This window comes from Rattus rattus, chromosome 1 (assembly GCF_011064425.1).
Source record: "Rattus rattus isolate New Zealand chromosome 1, Rrattus_CSIRO_v1, whole genome shotgun sequence".
NCBI classification, from domain to species: Eukaryota; Metazoa; Chordata; class Mammalia; order Rodentia; family Muridae; genus Rattus; species Rattus rattus.
Window position 1 is genome coordinate 158,153,704 of NC_046154.1, and position 20,854 is coordinate 158,174,557.

Genomic DNA, 20,854 nt, shown 5'->3' on the forward strand with positions numbered 1-20,854 from the left:
ACATTTTTTAGATAAAACTATTCTGAGTTCCCCATAGAAATGCTATAATACTTGTATGCAGGATCAATGTACAGGAGTACCAACTTGTTTTGGCCATGTTATTTGTCATCAATGAGATCAACTCGAACTCCCACATTTTACCAAACACCTCTCTGGGACTTGAGATTTATACTCTGCCACATTATACAAGGAATATTCTGAGGAATATATTCTACTGGCTCACAGGCTTGAGTACCTCCATTCCTAATTACACCTGTAGAGAACAGAGCAAATTAGTTGCAGCACTTACAGGAATATCATGGCAAACATCTGAAAATATTGAGAGACTGCTGAGTCTTTACAAATTTCCGCAGGTGAGTGAAAGTTATGTGAGCAATGGGCTGTCAGGTCTCTTTTTTCAGATTGTAGCTATGTACAAAATAAAAGGGAGAGATTTTGATTGCTTAATGTAAAAGGACAACCACAGAGTCAGAAAAGTACACTTCCATCTTTTTTACTTTCAAATATGGCACTGCACAGATGGGAGTGTAAAATCTTGAGTCTTTTCCTTAATTTTCTAAAAATACTGAGAAACAGAGGTTTATCATTAGGAAGTGTTGAGCATTTTCATATCTATCACTTCAATCTTTTGTTTATGACATAAGCTCTTTTTCTTTTCTTAAAATGGCAATTCCTTTACTAAAGTATTACATACTATATTTCTTTCAGCTTTCTCTGGGGCCTTTTGATCATATTCTGAATGACAGAAGTCAGTTTCCTTCTCTGTACAAGGTGGCCCCAAAAGGAGGATCTCTAGTGTCTGGAATTGTCTCTTTGATGCTTTATTTCAACTGGACCTGGGTGGGACTGGTCACCACAGATGACCATAGTGGTACTCAGTTTATATCAGATTTAACAAAGGAGCTGGACAAGAATAAAATATGCCTAGCTTTTGTATGGGCAATATCGTCAATAGGGGAAAATATATATCGTTTGTCAAATATTATTTTTTTCTATAAAGTGGATTCATCAGCAAAAGTGGTCATAATTTATAAAGACATTAATTTTATATTTTTTGAAACAGAAAATATCTACAGAAAGTCCATACTGGGAAAAGTTTGGGTCACAACCTCAAAATTGCTAGGCTCAAAATACCCAGAATATAACATGTTAAGTTTATCCCATGGGATTCTCACTTTTTCACCCCATCATGGGGAGATACTTGGTTTCACAAAGTTTATTAAAGAAGCTACACCTATCAAGTACCCAGAAGATACTTTTCTTCATGTCCTGTGGAGTTCAGCTTTCAACTGCTCATTTTCAGATACTGATTGTAAAATACTTGAAAACTGTATGCCCAATGCCTCTTTGGAATTGTTGCCAAAGAAAAAATTTGATATGGTCATGTCTGAAGAGAGTTACAATGTGTACAATGCTGTGTATGCCATTGCCCACAGCCTCCATGAGATGATTCTCAACAAGTTTCAAATTCAACCACAGGCAAACAAAGATAGGATTACGTATTTCCCCTGGCAGGTAATATACCTTTCACCATGTTGTAGCATTGGTGACTTAAGTGATGCTTTTTAAAAGCCCAAACTAGTTAGCATAGATTCGAATTTTTCTTTTAATGGTCTGTTAAGGGTAATATATGCTTCGGTACTTGAATGTAAATTTACTCCCATGTCTATGTGGAGGTTTTCATTTAAGAGAATAACTCTTGGTAAAACCAACTGGGATATGCATCTTGCCAATATCTCATTAGGAAATTCCAGCTTTTTCTGCTCATCCTCACAAAACCTGTAAAATATTCCCATACAACACTAAATATGTTCTTTAAACTATTTCTGATTTCCCATCAAACCAGATAAACTCACATTCTACATGAATTCTGTGAAAGAAATTCAGAAAATTGGAGATGGCTATATTGAAAGAAGTTGAGATTTATTCACACTATATTCCTTGATCATTTAGTACTTCTTAGATTAGATTGTTCTCAAAAACTGATATTTAAGAAACCAAATTATACTTATTTTCAACTACGATCTCCTTTGTTCAACCTTATAGAAAAATAATTTAAATAGTATTAACATCATACAGTATAGGAGGAAAAAACTTCATATTTGTAGTTCTATTACATGTCTACAAATATAACATTTTTATAGTTTTTCACATATCTTTTAGCTTCACCCTTTTCTGAAGAATATTCAAGTGATAAATTCTGTTGGTGACCATGTGGTCCTTGACTGGAAAAAGAAGACAGATCCAGAGTATGATATTATCAACCTTTGGAATTTCCCAACAGGCCTTTCACTATTTGTGAATGTGGGTAAATTTTCTCCAAATTCTTCCCAAGGCCAACGAATATCAGTATATGAACAAATGATTCAGTGGCCAATATTATTTACAGAGGTGTGTATATTTCTTACTTAAAAGACTCTAAAACATGTAAATTATGTATGATTCTGGACATAATGGCACTTGGTTGTTTATGTAGACCTCATCAACACACCCATACCTATAAATATAAAGAAGTTTACTGATTGCTCGTTCATTCTTGTGGATCTGATTTTTGATATTTTTAAATAGTCTAATTATTTTGTCATTTAAAGCCAGGATATGAATTCACTGTGTAAGAAGTCACTGTAACCAAACAGCTAATAACATGACATAATTTAGACTTATCTAGGAAGAGGAATGTCAGTCAAGAAAATATTTACAAACCTGGCCTGAAGCCAAACCGGTGAGGAGTTATACTGATACAGCATTTACATAGGAGTATTTTCAGTTAATTTACATACATTAAAATGAAAGAAGTGACAAAGCATCTTTAGTTTTCCAAGAAAGAAAGCTGAAAATGACAAGATTAACTAGCAAGCCACTATGGAGAAATCCTCTATGGTCTTCATTTCAACTATTTTCTCAGTTTTCTTACTTTAACAACTGTCTTTAATTTTATTGTTGTTAAATGGTGTCATAGAAGTGGGGGATGAAATCAGAATTTCTATTCATAAGTTGCTGTTGTTGTGTTGTTTTATTACAACAATAAAATCTCTAACAAAACTGGTATGCACAGTTGGGCTTTATTCAGGCATTTGAGAAACAAATCAGCAAAGCCAGTGCAAGCCCTTTTTCCTTACCTGTTGGTTATAAAAATGTAGGCAACGAAATTAATGTGAGGAAAGGATTTTGTGTTTACCATCAAGGATTAAGGATGAAGTCCATTATGGCAGGGATCATTGATTTTAGAAAATCAGGAAGATTTCCTCAAAAATCAGGAATAAGAGAGTAAGGGCTGCTACTGGCAGAACATGATTTCCATTTCAATTCATATGCCAAAAATGATAGTAGTCATTTTGATAAGGTTTTCAAAACTTAGCTAATGTAGTAAACACTTCTCAGAAATGCCCCATCATTTGTTGTTATGGTAACATTAATTCATACAATGCTGACAGACAGACACATGGAAGATGAATCTCCTTATTTGTGTAGTCAGAAATTTCAGGGACAGAGGTAGTCTGGAGTCCCAAATGCCCTTCCTTGATATTTTCACAGCAACTAACATACCCCTTCTTGACTAGATCTTCAAAAATCTTTATAGATCTTATAGAGTTTATAGTCTTAGGACCTAACATAAAGCAGAATGTACTTGTATGTCATGGTACATGTAAATATGGAGGAACACAGCCAAAACTTACAGTTTTAAAAATGCAATTTAATTAATAAATGATCTGCATTGTAAAAAATCCTTTACTTGTGCACTGATTCATATGCATGTATTTCGTACCTCACATCAAATATTTTTCAGACCCCTCAGTCTGTCTGCAGTGAAAATTGCTCTCCTGGATTTAGGAAAATCGTCCAGCAAGGCAAGATTATCTGTTGCTTTGATTGCATTCCTTGCCAAGAGAATGAGATATCCAATGAGACAGGTAAATGACAAGGCACTCAAAAGATTTTCCTTCCTTTCCACAGTGTTTTAACAAAGTTAATCTTTGAGAGAACATTAGGAAAGAGAGCCAAATGGCTAATCCTCTACTTCAGTTTATCAATTTTATTGTTCCAGTGAATTACCTATTAAAACAATATATAAGAATGATTTACATTTTTGGCCATTGCAGGTATTGTTGCCTCAAGAAATCAGTGCCTCACAACACAGACGAATGTTGCACAACAACAAAGAATTTAACTGACAATATTCTGACCATTAATTCTTCATATACTTGAAACTATATTTTTAGCTACTACATTTATTTATTCTGTCTTCATTTTACATCTTGCTTAATGGCCCTATTCTGTTCACTTCCTCTCACAATCCTTATTACCATTCCCTGTGTCCTTCTCCTCTGAGTAGTATCTGTTACTCCTCTAGGTACCACACTGACACATTAAGATTCTGTGGGTGTGTCACATCATTTCCTACTGAAGCCAGACAAGGGAGGCCAACCAAGTAGAACATATGTCACACAACATGTTTTTTGAGACCTCATACACACACACACACACACACACACACACACAAACACACACAAACACATACACATACACATAAACACACAGGAACATATGATTATGCATACATACATAATTTTGTACATGTATATGTACATATAAACACACATATATGCCAAGCTGAGAATCTGATAGACCCACATGTAGGGCAGGCCACACATTTGCTAAATGTGTGTTGCGAAACCTAGGGCCAGGTCCTGTATCCTCTTTGCTTGGTGCTTCTGTCTCTGTGAGGTCCAAGTGTCCAAGTCACATATTTCTATTTTTTTATAAAATTTCTATACATTTTGTCCTACAATCCTTCCGGCTATTCTTCCATAAATGTCCCCAAATTGATTATACTGTTTCAATGTGATTATCAGCCTCTGTCTGATGCAGGTACTGTGTAGAATCTCTCAGAATCAAATATTTTCTATTTCTTTTTTTGTTGGATTTTTTTTTAATTTTCTTTTCTAATGTAATTCCTTTCCAGTTTCCAATACAAATCCTATTTCTTCCTTTCATCTTCTTCCCAACAAACTTCCTTTGACAATTGAGTCCAACTTTTTTTATTCCATTGGTTCCTCTTTTTCTGAGCCAAGTCTGCATAGTTTTGTAGTGGTTTATTCCCCTTTGGTTGGGACCCAATGTTTTGCCCGGTCTTTCAATACTTTTCTAATTCCCCTCCAACAGGATCCTGTTCTAGTTCAATAACCTGCTTTTGCCCTTTACTTGACATACCCCACTGTGCCTCTCAGGAGACAGCTATATCAGATTTCTGTAAGATGCACTTCTTAGTTTCATCAATCTTATCTACTTTTGGTGGCTGTATAAATATGGGCAGTATATGCATATAGGGCAGGCTCTGAATGGCTGCTCCTTCAGTCTCTGCTCTAACCTTTGCCTCCATATCCCCTTCTCTGGATATTTTTATCCCCCCCCCCTTGAAGAAGGAGTGTAAGCATCTGCATTTTGGTCATCCTTCTTCTTGAGCTTCATGTGGTCTGTGGATTGCATCTTGGGTAATTGGAACTTTTGGGCTAATATCCACTTATCAGTGAGTGCATGTGTGTTTTTTGTGATTGGGTTAACTCACTCATGATGATATTTTCTAGTCCATTCCATTTGTCTATTAATTTCATGAAGTCATTGTTTTTGATTGCTGAGTAATACTCCATTGTGTAGATGTACCACATTTTCTGAATCCATTTGTCTCTGAAGTCTCTGGGTTCTTTCCAGTTTCTGGATATTATAAATAAGGCTGCTATGAACATAGCTGGAGCAAGGGTCTTTGTTTTATGTTGGAGCATCATTTGGGTATATGCCCAGGAGACGTATAGCTGGGTTCTCAGGTAGTGTATTGCTCAATTTCCTGAGGAAACTCCAGTCTGATTTCCAGAGTGGTTGCACCAGTTTGTGATCCTACCAATGGAGGAGTGATCTTAGCCATTCTGACTGATGTGAAGTGGAATCTCAGGGTTGTTTTGATTTGCATTTCCCTGATGACTAATGATGTTGATCATTTATGTGTTTCTCAGCCATTCGATATTCCTCAGCTGAGAATTTTGTTTATCTCTGTACCCCATTTTTAAATGAGATTATTTGGCTCTCTGGAGTCTAACTTCTTGAGTTCTTTTTACATTTTGTATATTGGGCCTATATCAGATGTAGGATTTGTAAAGATCTTTTCCCAATCTGTTGCTTGTTGTTTTGTCCTAATGACAGTGTCCTTTGAAGTTTTATGAGATCCCATTTGTCAATTCTTGATCTTAGGGCATAAACCATTAGGTTTTTTTTTTTTTTTTGAGGAAATGTTCTCTATTGGCCATGTGTTAGAGACTCTTCCCTAGTTTTTCTTCTATTAGTTTTCGTGTATCTGGTTTGTTGTGAAGTTCCTTGATCTACTTGAACTTAAGCTTTGTACAGAGCAATAAGAATGGATCTATTTGCATTCTTCTACATGCTGACCTCCAGGTAAACCAGCGCCATTTGTTGAAAAGCTATTTTTTTCCATTGGATGGTTTTTGTTCCTTTGCCAAAGATCAAGTGACCATAGGTGTGTGGTTTCTCTTCTGGGTCTTCAATTCTGTTCCACTGACCTATCTTTGTTCTTCCTTGACCAAATTTTCATTGAGTAGTGCATTGTTCAACTTCCATGTATATGTGGTCTTTCAGTCATTTTTGCTTATATTGAAGACAAACCTTAGTCCATTATGATCTGATAAGATGCATGGCATAATTTCAATCTTCTTGTATCTGTTGAGGTATGTTTTTGACTAACTGTATGATTAATTTTTTGAGAAGGTACCATGAGGTGTTTAGAGAAGGTACAGTGTTTTGTTTTAGGATGAAATGTTCTATACAGATCTGTTAAGTTCCTTTGGTTCATAACTTCTGTTTCTGGATATTTCTGTTTGCTTTTTGTTTCCATGATCTGTCCATTGCTGATAGGGTTGACATCTCCTACTATTATAGCGTGAGGTGTAATGTGTGATTTGAGCTTTATTAAGGTTTCTTTTATGAATGTAGGTGCCCTTGCATTTGGAGCATAGATACTTAGGTTGAGAGTTTCTTTCTGAATTTTTACTTTGATGAATATGAAGTGTCTTTCCTTATATTTTTGGATGTCTTTTGTTTAAAAGTCAAATTTTTTAATTAGAATGGCTTCTCAAAACATGTTTCTTCAGACTATTTGCTTGGAAAGAGGTTTTCCAGTCTTTTACTCTGACGTAGTGTCTGTCTTTGTCTCTGACTTATGTTTCCTGTATGCAACAAAATACTAGTTCCTCTTTTCATATCCAGTCTGATAGTCTAGGTCCTTTCATTGGGGAATTGAGTCAATTGATGTTAACAGATACTAAAGAATAGTGAGCGTTGTTTCCTGTTATTTTTGTTCATAGAGATGGTATCATGTTTGTGTGTCGTTCTCCTTTTGTGTTTGTTGCAAGATGATTTCTTTCTTGCTTTTCCAAGGATGTCATTTCCCTCCTTGTGGTGTAGTTTTCCATCTATTTTCCTAGGTAGGGCTGTATTTGGAGAAAAGTATTGTATTAATTTGGTTTGTCTTGGACTATCTTGGTTTCTTTATCTATGTGAATTGAGTGTTTTGCTGGATATCATAGCCTGGGCTTGCATTTGTGTTCTCCTAGGGTTTTTATGACATCTCCCCAGGATCTTCTGGCCTCCATAGTCTCTGGTAAAAAGACTTGTGTAGGTTCTTAGAGGTCTGCCATTATATGTTACTTGATCTTTTTCCCTTAATTCTTTTCATATTCTTTCTTTGTTTTGTGCATTTGGTGTTTTGACTATTAGATAACAGGAGGAATTTCTTTTCTGGTCCAATCTATTTGGAATTCTGTAGACTTCTTATATATTTATGGGCATCTTTTTCTTTCGGTGAGGGAAGTTTATTTCTATAATTTTGTGGAAGATATTTACTGGCCCTTTAATTTAGGATTCTTCAATCTCTTCTATATATTATTCTTAGGTATTCTCGCTGTCTCCTGGATTTCCTGGATGTTTTGGGTTAGGAGTTTTTTGCATTTTACATTATCTTTGATGTTTGTGTAGATGTTTTCTATGGTATCCTCTACCCCTCAGATTCTCTCTTCTATATATTGTATTCTGTTGGTGATGTTTGCATCTGTGATGACTGATCTCTTCCCTGGGTTTTCTGTCTCCAAGGTTGTCTCACTTCTGCTTTCTCCATTGTTTTTATTTCCATTTTACAATCCTGGATGGTTTTGTTCTATTCCTCCTCCTGTTTGGTTACGTTTTCCTGTGATTCTTTAAAGAATTTTTTGTTTCCTCTTTAAGGGATTCTACTTTTTTACTTTTGTTGTCCTTTATTTCTTCAAAGCAGTTATTTATGTCTTTCTTAAAGTCCTCTATCATCATCTTAAGATAAGATCTTGCTTTTTCCATGTGTTTGTACATTCAGTATATGCTTTGGTGGGAGCACTGGGCTCTGATGATGCCAAGTAGTCTTGGTTTCTGTTGCTTAGTTTCCTATGCATGCTTCTTGCCATCAGATTGTCTCTGCTGTTAATTTGTCTTCTTGTCTCTGACAGTGGTTTGACCCACTTGTAAACCTGTGTGTCAGGACTCCTGTAGACTTGTTTTCATTTAGCCAGATCTGGGAACAGAGAGCTTCTCCTTGGTTTGTGTGCCCTGAAGTCTCCAGGTGAGTTTCTTCGTGCAGAAGAGTTGGTCTTACCTCTGTTCTCAAGTGTATAGGCTCCTGGCAACTGGCTTTCAGCTCTAGGGGTAGGCAAAAACCCAAAGGTCCTGAAACTGACTCCTCCTATGTCCCTATGTCCAGAGATCAGAGATGGCACTATGCAGTTTCCTCTTGGGTAAGGAATGTGGGAAGGAAGTAGCTATGTCCTCTGAGTTCCCAGGACTTTTTATACTTCTGGGGGTCTAGCTCCCTCCCCTATGGAATTTGGGTGCAGAGATCTTTGGGACTGGTTCAGTGCAGTTCCTGGCACAGGCAGAAACCATCAGTTTCCTGCAGCTCCTATATTCCTGTATCCAGAGGCCACTATGCAGGTTCCACTTTTGCCAGGAATGTGACCAGAAGTAGGTAGAAATGGCAGTCTCCTTTGACCTCTCAGGATTATCTGCAGTTCTGGGATTTCACTTCTCTCCTAAATGGGATTTGGATGCAGGGAGCTATGCAACTCATTTAGTTTAGTTCGTGACAGAGTGAGAAACTGAAAGTGTCCTGTCCCAGATGACTTCTGTCTTACTGTGTCGAGAGGCCACCAGGGGGTTGGAGCAAAAAAAACTTGGTCTTACCTCTTCTCTCAGTTAGGTTGGCACTCCTGGAGACTGATTTTCTCAGAGACAATTTAGAATCCTGTCTACAAGCATATGAGTATACCATTAATAGTGTTAGGGATTAGTGCTTGCCAGATGAGATGGGTCTCAAGTTCGATCGGTTGTTATGGGTCATCTCTCTGTGTCTTCTCCATTATGTTCCCTGAATTTCTTGCAGACAGAATGTTTAGGTCCCTGATCAAATTGGACTTGAGTTTTGTGTAAGGTGATAAATATGGGTCTATGTGCATTATTGTACATGCAGGCATTCAGTTAGACCAGCACCATTTCTTTTTTTTTTTTTTTTATTAACTTGAATATTTCTTATATACATTTCCGAGTGTTATTCCTTTCGGTTTCCGGGCAAACATCCCTTCCCCTCCCCCCTTCCTTATGGGTGTTCCCTCCACCCTCCCCCCATTGCCGCCCTCCCCCGACAGTCTAGTTCACTGGGGTTCAGTCTTAGGGACCCAGGGCTTCCTTTCCACTGGTGCTCTTACTAGGATATTCATTTGCCTAAGAGGTCAGGTCAGGGTCAGTCCATGTATAGTCTTTTGGTAGTGGCTTAGTCCCTGGAAGCTCTGGTTGCTTGGCATTGTTGTACATGTAGGTCTCAGGCCTTCAAGCTCTTCAGTTCTTCCTCTGATTCCTTCAGCGGGGTCCCGTTCTCAGTTCAGTGGTTTGCTGCCACTGGCATTAGCCTCTGTATTTGCTGTATTCTGGCTGTGTCTCTCCAGGATCGACCTGCATCCGCTCCTGTCGGTCTGCACTTCTTTGCTTCATCCATCTTGTCTAATTGGGTGGCTGTGTATGGGCCACATGTGGGCAGGCTCTGAATGGGTGTTCCCTTCAGTCTCTGTTTTAATCTTTGCCTCTCTATTCCCTGCCAAGGGTATTCTTGTTCCCCTTTTAAAGAAGGAGTGAAGCATTCACATTTTGATCATCTGTCTTGAGTTTCATTTGTTCTAGGCATCTGGGGTAATTCAAGCATTTGGGCTAATAGCCACTTATCAATGAGTGCATACCATGTATGTCTTTCTGTGATTGGGTTAGCTCACTCAGGATGATATTTTCCAGTTCCAACCATTTGCCTACGAATTTCATAAAGTCATTGTTTTTGATAGCTGAGTAATATTCCATTGTGTAGATGTACCACATTTTCTGCATCCATTCCTCTGTTGAAGGGCATCTGGGTTCTTTCAGCTTCTGCTATTATAAATAAGGTCACGATGAACATAGTGGAGCAACGTGTCTTTTTTATATGTTGGGGCATCTTTTGGGTATATGCCCAAAGGAGGTAGAGCTGGATCCTCAGGCAGTTCAATATCCACTTTTCTGAGGAACCTCCAGACTGATTTCCAGAATGGTTGTACCAGTCTGCAACCCCACCAACAATGGAGGAGTGTTCCTCTTTCTCCGCATCCTCGCCAGCATCTGCTGTCACCTGAGTTTTTGATCTTAGCCATTCTCACTGGTGTGAGGTGAAATCTCAGGGTTGTTTTGATTTGCATTTCCCTTATGACTAAAGATGTTGAACATTTCTTTAGGTGTTTCTCAGCCATTTGGCATTCCTCAGCTGTGAATTCTTTGTTTAGCTCTGAACCCCATTTTTTAATAGGGTTATTTGTCTCCCTGCGGTCTAACTTCTTGAGTTCTTTGTATATTTTGGATATAAGCCCTCTATCTGTTGTAGGATTGGTAAAGATCTTTTCCCAATCTGTTGGTTGCCGTTTTGTCCTAACCACAGTGTCCTTTGCCTTACAGAAGCTTTGTAGTTTTGCATGGATCCCATTTGTGATTCTTGATCTTAGAGGCATAAGCCATTGCATTTGTTCAGGAAATTTTTTCCAGTGCCCATGTGTTCCAGATGCTTCCCTAGTTTTTCTTCTATTAGTTTGAGGAGACCAGCACCATTTCTTGAAGATTCTTTCTTTTATCCAACGTTTGGTTTTGACTTCTTTATCAGATATCAAGTGTCCAGAGAGTTTTGGGTTCAATTCTGATTTTGATTTGAGTATTTTGATCAATTTGTCTTTTTCTATACTAATAATAGATTCTTTACTATTCCCCTTAAGTTCTGCATGAAATCAGAAATGATTCTCCCACAAATTTTTTAATGTTTGATATGATTTTGCTTTTCCAGTGTTTTATTCACTTGTTGAAGCAAAAATTAAAAGGCATGACTGGTGCCCATTCTCCCACTTGGTGCTTTCTCTCCTGGCCTCCCTCTCACCTGGGCAGTCAACGAGACATTCACTCAGTTTCTTTGGCAGGTCATTAACCATGCCAGTCATATGCAGCCTAATTCTGTGTTGGGTCTGGTACATCCTTGCATCACACACTCTTTTGAACTCAATTAACTTACCATATAAAAGTCCACATCACACAATAATTGGACCATGACCTCTGGTCCAATCAATAAGATATAATTTGCCGATTTAACAGCACAAAATCCTGTACACACTCATACCTTAAAACTAGTCATAACAACCTATAACTAATCACAGAGAAGAATGTTAATATCTGCTGCCATGTTCTCCCAGTTCCTTCTCTCTCTCTCTCTCTCTCTCTCTCTCTCTCTCTCTCTCTCTCTCTCTCTCTCTCTCTCTCTCTCATATCCCTTCTAAAACCTCTGTTCCCACCTCCCTTCCTTCTTGTGTAATGACAGACCTAATTATATCTTGTCTGCCTTCACCTTCATAATGACATCAACCTACATACTTTTTGTTATTTTCTTTCTTTCTTTCCTTCTTTCTTTCTTCCTTCCTTCCTTCCTTACCTCTCTCTCTCTCTCTCTCTCTCTCTCTCTCTCTCTCTCTCTCAATTTCTTTCTTTTTGGGGGGATTTAGTTTTGGTTTGTTTTTCCACACGTAACTGAAAATTGCTCTTTCAAGATCTCTAAGGTATGTGTTAGTATTTTAACGGGATTGCTTTGGAACTTTAGATCACTTTTGGTAAAGTGGACATATTCACTATGTTAACCCTATCTATCAATGAGTATGGGGGATCTTTTCATCTTCTGATATCTTCTTCAATTTACTTCTTCAGGGTCTTGAAGTTTTTGTCATGCAGATCTTTCCCATGTTTTGTTAGAGTTACAACAAGATAATTTACATTATCGCTGGTTATTTTAAAGGGTGATTTTTTTCTCTAATTTCTTTTATGGCCCTTTTATCATTAATATAGAGTAGGGTTTCTGACTTCCTTGAATTAAGTTTGTATTTAGCCACATGACTGAATGTGTTTATCAGCTCTAGAACTTCTCTGATAGAATATTTGTGGTTGTGAATACTCTGCAAACAGCAGTATGTTAACTTATGTTCTAAAAATTTGTATCAACTTGAACTCCTTTAGTAGTCTTAATGCTCTTGCTCAAGATTTATATACTATATTTCATAAATAGAGAGTGGGCAGCTTTGTCATGTTTGTAATTTCAGTGGAATTGGTAGAAATTTTTCCTCATTTAATTTGATGTTGTCTATTGGCTTGCTGTACATTCTTTTGTCTATGTTTAGATATGTGCATTATATTCCTGCTCTCTCTTTTTGTTTTAATTTGAAAGAGTATTGGTATTTGTCAAAGGTTTTTTCAGCATCTAATGTGATGAGCATGTGATTTTTTTCAGTTTTATTTATCTAGCTTTGTTTATATGATATATTCTTTTCTTTTCTTTTCTTCTCTTTTCTTTTCTTCTCTCTTTTTTTTTTTTCAGAGCTGAGGACCGAACCCAGGGCCTTGCACTTGCTAGGCAAGCGCTCTACCACAGAGCTAAATCCCCAACCCCTTGTTTATATGAAATATTTTCATGCATTGAACCATCCCTTCATTTCAAGAATGAAACCTACTGGATCATGTTGGGTGGTATAGATTTTTTATATGTTAATGTAATTGGTTAACATATTTTATTGAGTGATTTTGCATTATTGTTTAAGAGAGAAATCACTTTGAACTTCTTTTTTCTTTGTTAAGCTTTTGTGTGGTTGAGCTATCAGGTTGTATGCAGCTTCATTAAATGAGTTTCTCAGTGTCCCCTTTGTTTCTGTTTTATGGAAATTTTGAGTAGTATTGGTATTAGCTCTTCTTTTAATATCTGGTGGAAGTCCACAATCAAACCATTTGACCCTCGAGCTTTTAGGTTGAGAGATCTTTGCTAACTGGTTCTATTTTTGGATTATGGTATTTTTAAATAATTTACCTGATCTGGATTTAACTTTGGTAAGTGGTATCTGTCTTGAAAGTCATGCGATTTTGTTTACATTTTTTCCAATTCATGGGTTTTTTTGAATTTCCTCATTGTCTATTGTTCTGTCCCCATTTTCATTTCTGATATTGTTTATTTGGATAATGTCTCTCTGTCTTTTGGTTATATTGGTTAATGTTTTATCTATCCTGCTTATTTTCTCTAAGAACTAGCTCTCTGTTATGCTAATTCTTTCTTTTGTTTGTTCCTCACTAATTTTGCCCTTATTCTGATTATTTCCTGACTTCTTCTTTGGTCTGTGTGATACCCTTTTGTCCTAGAAATATCTAGGCTACTTTTACACTGCTTTTATGAGAACTTTACAATTTCTTTATGAAGAAACTTAGTGCTAGGAACTCTGTTTTTAGCACTCCTTTTCTTGTTTCCCCTAAATTTGAGTGTATTGTACTATCATTTTAATTGACTTCTAGAAAGTCTTTATTTCTGTCCTTCTTTCTTCCCTGACCCAGAAATCATTTTGTAGAGACTTGTTCAAATTCCATGACTGCATATACTGGTATTTCCATTCTTATTAAAGTCCAACTTTTAATCCCTAGTGGTGTGATAAGTTACAAGATGTTATTTCAATTGTTTGTAGCTGTTGAAGTTTCTTTTGTGACAGAATATATGTTTCATTTTGGAAATGGATCCATGATGTACCTTGAAGAAGATGTATGCTTTTGTATTTCAGTAAAAGATCCCAATTGATTGATAATATGCTATTTTTGTTATTTTCTGTATAACTTTTTTCTAGAAGACCTGTCTCTCGTAATTTCACTATTAATGTCTAGGGTTAAATGGGTGACTGAAGCTTTAACAATGTTACTATTATAAATGTGGATGCCATTTTGTTTTTTTGACAGAGATATTTAGAGTTGAGATAACCTTTTGGAAGGTTTATATTCTTATCAATATGAAGTGTACACTGCCTATTTTTATTACCTTTGGTGAGAAATCTATTTTATTATGTATTATAATGGCTACACTTCCTTGTTTCTTGTTTCTTCTTGCTTTTAAAACTTTTTTCTAGCCATTTTCTCTAGGTAATTTCTATGTTATTTACTGAGGTGTGTTGAGCCATTCTTTTTGGATGTGCCTTTTTAGAGGGGAAATGAGTCCAGTGATATTGAGAGATATTACTGAGTAATGATTATTAATTCCTCTTATTTTAATGTCCTGGTTTTGTGTGTGTGTGTGTGTGTGTGTGTGTGTGTGTGTGTCTGTGTGTGTGTGTGTGTGTGTGTGTGTGTGTGTGTGTGTGTGTGTGTGATTTGTATTTCTTTGCTTTGTTTTCTGGGTGAGTTATCCTTTTGGTTGGAGTTGTTCTTGCAGTATTTTCTATCAGGCTGGATTTGTGGAGAGATACAGCTTGAATTTGGATTTGTCTTCAAATATCTTGTGTTTTCCATCTATGGTGATTGTGAGTTTTGCAGTGTATAGTAGTCTGGCTTACCAGCTGTGGGTTTGTAGAGATTAGAAGATATTTTTGTAGGCTCTTTTTCTATTGGTTGGAAAAGACTTTGTCTATGATTTTATTGAAAATTTTTTTCAGGCCTTTTGAGCTGGGACTCTAACCTCGCTTATTTCTCTAATTCTTAAGTTATGTTTTTTTTTGTTTGTTTGTTTTGGTTTTTTTTTATGGTACTCCAGATTTCTTGTATTTTTTTTAAATTGAATTTTTATATATTTACATTTCAAATGTTATCCTCTTTCCCCCCTGTCTGATAGCCCCCTCCCCAGCTTCTATGAGGATGCTACTACTCCCACCTACACACTCAAACCTCAACACTATGGCATTACCCTATATTGGGGAAATTTACTTCCACAGGATGAAAGGCTTTTCCTCCATGATAGTGGATAATGCTTCTGCTACATATGTGGCTGGAGTCATAGGTTCTTGCATGTGTACTCATTGATCTGTGGTTTAGTTTCTGGGAGCTCTGATGAATTCTGATTGGTTGATATTGTTCTTCCTATGAGATTACAAACCTCTTCAGCGACTTCAGTCTTTTATATAACTCTTCTTTGGGATTCCCTTATTTTGAGTTAATATTTTCATTGAGTAATGTATCAGGTTTTTTTTTAAATTATATCTTCTTGTCTAATATTCTCTGTTCTATCTCCTTATTCTGTTGCTGATGTCTCTTGAATTTGTTGTTTCAGGTCTCTTCTCTAGGTTTTCCATCTACAGGATTTATACCTTCTTTATTGCTTCCATTTCTCCTTTCAGATCTTGCACATTATTATTTATTTCATTCATCTTTTTATTGTATTTTCCTCAGGTGCATCTGTAAAACTTGAGATTTATTTGAATTTACCAGTCTGCAATCCCACCAACAATGACCTTTAAATCTTTTGATGAGGTTTGATTGTTCTCATTTTAAAGTGGTTTTTTTTTTTTCCTGATTTAAATGGCATTTCTTTAGGTGTTTCTCAGATTGCATTCCTCAGGGTCATTTTTTTTTTTAGCTTAATTGTGTTTTTGTAGGGTTATTTGTCATTCCCGGATAGTTGTGCTTTATGTTTTTATTGTCCTGGTGTGTGTGTGTGTGTGTGTGTGTGTGTGTGTGTGTGTGTTTGTGTGTGTATTTCAAGACATTTATCCATTTCGTTGGTTTGCTCTTATATGTTCCTTTTGTAGTAGGTATTGGGAAAGGGATTACCCTTAATGTTCCTTATGTGGCAGGTCTCTGACAGAAATTTTTGGGCTCTATGGTTCTGGATCAATCACTCTTATGACTTGGTAAAATTCATATTTAAGTTTACTGTGATAGTTCTCTAGTAATCTTTTATATGTAGTGTCAAGAAAGTTCATTTCCTTTCCTCAGTGGAATATTTTTCTGTTTTATCTTTGTTATACAGAATTATTAAGATTCTAAATTAAGTCTACAACAAGATTTTACTGCCAAATCTTCATAATAATGAATTCTTCTGAAACAATGGGTGAACATTTTGTGAGACTGATATATTCAGGGGCTCATGGGATGCATCTGAAAGTAGAATCCATATTTTGTATAGCATTTTATTAATGTACACATATTCTTTCAGGAATAAATAATCCTTTATAATTTACTATTTACATATCTATTAATGTACATGAAAATATAATTAGATAACATCTGAAATAGTATAACTGTGGCAACATTGATGATGTTGTCAAAGTTTATAATATGTAATATTAACCATTAACTCATCAATTCTCTAATGCCAAATGCATGGACAACCTCATTGAAACTATTAGAAAGAAAATATAAATGTGGGGAAAGTTGTCTGACAGCTTTTGAAATGAGAACCCATCACATGACCACCTTTTTTTTGCACCATTATATGGGTACATTCAATAGTGTTGGAGTAAATATGCTAAACTCAGCTGCACACACCTAGGATCTCATCACAGTTAATTAAATTGCAGTATACTTAGTTCCAAGCAAAGTTGGCAAATTTCAGAAACTGTCATAATAAGTTAAATAAACAAAAGGAAAATTCTGTTATCTTCAGGGGTAGAATAAGTCTTGTGACCCTCCATGTTGAATAAGAATGGTAAGTAGAGAGGATTTCCTAATATGATCATTGATATAAAATTGACATTTGCTTGTTCATTCAGAATTTTGCATAACATAATTTTCATTTTGCATATATTCCTAGCATTAAAAGTTTCTCAATTTTGAAAGGGATATGATAATTTTAGTTTTTATTTATTAATTTTCATAATTTCAAAATAAACGAAGTAGACATATTTTCCCTCTGTGGGACATATTGAGACTGAACATAAAGGCTACCAACTGTTAGATTTTTTATAATTGATCTATGCAGACTGAAGACATAGTAATTACATTTATGAGTTTTATGTGGATATAGAAGGTATTACATATTACCTCAAAATACTTTCATCAGTATACAGTAATGTTTAGATTCTACAGAGATGTGTTCATTTTGGAGCGATGGAATGGAATAAAGAATTATAAATGCCAAAACCAATCTCATGTTTTATTTTCTTTTAAAAGACAGATGCAATTATGTGTAACACTAAAAAGTTAAACTACTGAAGATGTATGGTACAATGTGTTAACGTATATTTCAAGACAAACCTTTAAACTTACACAAAGTAAATAATTGTCTTACAGTTCAATCATCACTAATGAATGAATTGGCATTCTCTATAAAATACACTCATAAGAAGCTAAAATGAAACAGCAACAAAAATGAAACAAAAATGGAGCAGAATACAAAAATATAAGAATATGATATTACCATTAAAAGAAATACTGAGAAAGATGTCTCATATTGTGAGAAGAGAGTGTAATACAGAATAAACTATACTAATAAAAGCAAATTTGTCCATAAAAGGAAAAAATGTACAGAATCTTTACATGTTCTTAGAAAAAATAAAAAGAAAATATTTTTAAAAATGAAACCTTTACAAAAATATTGAAAGTTATACCCAGCATGATATGTAAAATTAAACACTACCAAAAACATATATTTTTCTTACCATGGACATTGATTCACAAGGATATAGTCTTTCAAATTTGTACTAGAATAACAAGGAAACCTAAATTAACTATTAAGTAGGATATTTCATAAAAATATTTTAATCTTGAAGACTTCTAATGCTTTAGTAATTTACTAGCTATGAGGTGAACTTAACATGTAAAGGAACTTACATCCCAGAAAAGTGGCCTGAATTTGATCGCAAAACAGTAAAGTAGATGAGAGAAATAAGTCCTGCTAGCTTTACCCTGACATCCACATACTCATATTAGTATATGTGACATCTTCCTGCCAAAACAATGAAAGAGTTGGGGAAAGATGTAAGAACTTAGAAAAAAATGTTTAGTGGAATCCAATCAAGATCAACATGAGAATGAGAAAAATTCTAAACCAAAGAAAATCATAAATAAAAATGAATGTGTCATACATCTGAAAACACCATCATCTTAGAGGAAAATTCAGTCAATAATATTTTCATTCAAATTGAATTCATACATTCATTTTGAAATTAAGAAATGTTTTATAAGAACTTTTGTAAGGACTAAAGTATTTATTGCTGGGTAATTTTGTATTCTCATGACTTAAAAGAATGTGTCAACCATATTGCAAAAATATACACAAATCACTTTGTTAAAAAGAGAAAAAAACATGGAATAGTTGAAGACCCAACAAAAATATGTGGCCTTTAGGAAGGTGGTGTCCTGAATGTTTTGATTTTTAATTTGATACAATTTACATGACAAAAGAAACCACAGTTTAAAAAATGGCTTTAAGGACTGGCCTGTTTATAAGCTTCTTGATCATATTTGTGGTTAGTGATTCCTGTGGGCTGGTCTAGTCCACTATGTGTGGTACAATCTTAGAGGTTGTCCTGAGGTACATAATAAAGTAGTTAGAAAATTGCACTACTGGAAGGCTATACAAAACCTCACCCCATTGACTCACCTGTACTTCTTGCCTCGTTTGATTTCCTGCCTGTTTTCCTCAGTGATATATTAATAAAGTGTACGATGAAAAGTAGCCTTTCCTCCATAATTTGCTTTTCCTAATGGGATTTTAGAAAGACGGCATAATGCTTATCTTTTGGGATTATTTATCTTATAATACTCAGTTGTTTATAACTAAAATAACAAGTGAACATAATTGCAACAACAATCCAATGACTTGTAACTGTAAAATATATTAGGATAAAGGGAAATCTTTACCATGCATTTGCAACTAAATTCTATTACCACCAGATATGAAACAGTGCATGAAGTGTCCAAAAACTCACTATACAAATGCAGAAAAGAGACAGTGCCTCAAGAAAAGTATAACATTTCTGTCCTATAAAGATCCCTTGGGGATGGGACTCATGATCAAATCTCTGGGATTCTTTGCACTCACAGGTCTTATTATTGGGGTCTTTGTAAACTACAGAGATACTCCAGTTGTGAAGGCCAATAATAGATCTCTCAGTTACATCCTGCTCATAACTCTTACACACTGTTTCCTCTGTCCTTTACTCTTTATTGGACTCCCAAACACAACCATTTGTATCCTGCAGGAGAATCTACTTAGACTTCTCTTCACAGTGGCTTTATCATGTGTGTTGGGCAAAAGCATCATTGTTGTCATGGCCTTTCAGATTACTGCTCCAGGAAGAAAGACAAGGTGGTTGCTGATATCAAGGGCCCCAAATTTGATCATTCCAATTTGTACCCTGATACAAATACTATTTACTAGTATATGGCTGTGTACATCTCCTCCATTTGTTGAAATGGATGCTCACTCTGAACATGGATATATCATCATTCTATGCAACACAGGTTCAACTCTTGCCTTCCATGGAACTCTGGCCTACTTGGGTGTCATGGCTATTGCTAGCTACTTCATGGCTTTTTTGTCCAGGAATCTGCCGGACATGTTTAATGAGGCTAAGTTCCTGGCTTTCAGCATGCTGGTGTTCTGCTGTGTCTGGGTCACCTTTCTCCCTGTCTACCACAGCACTACAGGGAAGGCTGTGGTAGTTATAGAAATTTTCTCTATCTTAGCTTCCAGTGCAAGCATTCTAAGCCTAATCTTTGTTCCAAAATGCTATGTTATTTTGTTTAGATCAGAGAAAAACAACATTCATGCAGTTTTCAATAAAAGACTTCATAGGAGTAAAACTTTATTTAAAATATAGATCACATGATTTTTCAACAAAATTGAATACTACTAATTGTCTACCATTATAATTGTCAAGTATAAGGCTATAATATGTTGTTCCAAATATGGCTTTGTGGGTTATGTTCGTCTTAGCAAATGTTATATTTGGAGCCTGACCATCTGGTATCACAGAGTGAAGAAACCAACATTCTGAATTCAACTATTGTTTGTCGAGGACACAAAATAAATTAACATGTGAAATAAATCTTTTGAAAACACTGTAATTTGATATATGATTTCATGAACTTTCACTGTTTTACTTACTTGATAAGTTTTTTTGTGCTGATATCTATTATATTTTGGAGTCACGATTCTTTTTTAATTTGTTTTTTAATTTCACTTTTCTTGATTATTTTATGTATTTACATTTCATATGTTAACCCATTTCCCTACTCTCCCATACTCACCCTTCCCTCTCCCTGATTTCATGAAGATGCCCCCACTCCCACTTTTACACTTCCACCCCACCACCCTAGCATTTTCCTTCATTAGAGAAAGAAGATTCACAGGTCGAAAGGCTTTTTTGCTCCTATTGTTTTTGGACAATAACAACCTGTACTAGATATGCATCTGGAGCTCTATGGTTCCTCCTTGTGTATCCATTGGTTGGTGGTTTCATCCCTAGGAGCTCTGGTAAGCTCT

General features: G+C 35.7%; 1 pseudogene; it reads left to right on the forward strand.

Moving 5' to 3' along the window:
- The window catches only part of LOC116889885, a 52,332-nt pseudogene extending 32,143 nt beyond the window's left edge, over positions 1-20,189 (forward strand).
- The last annotated feature ends 665 nt before the right edge of the window (positions 20,190-20,854 follow it).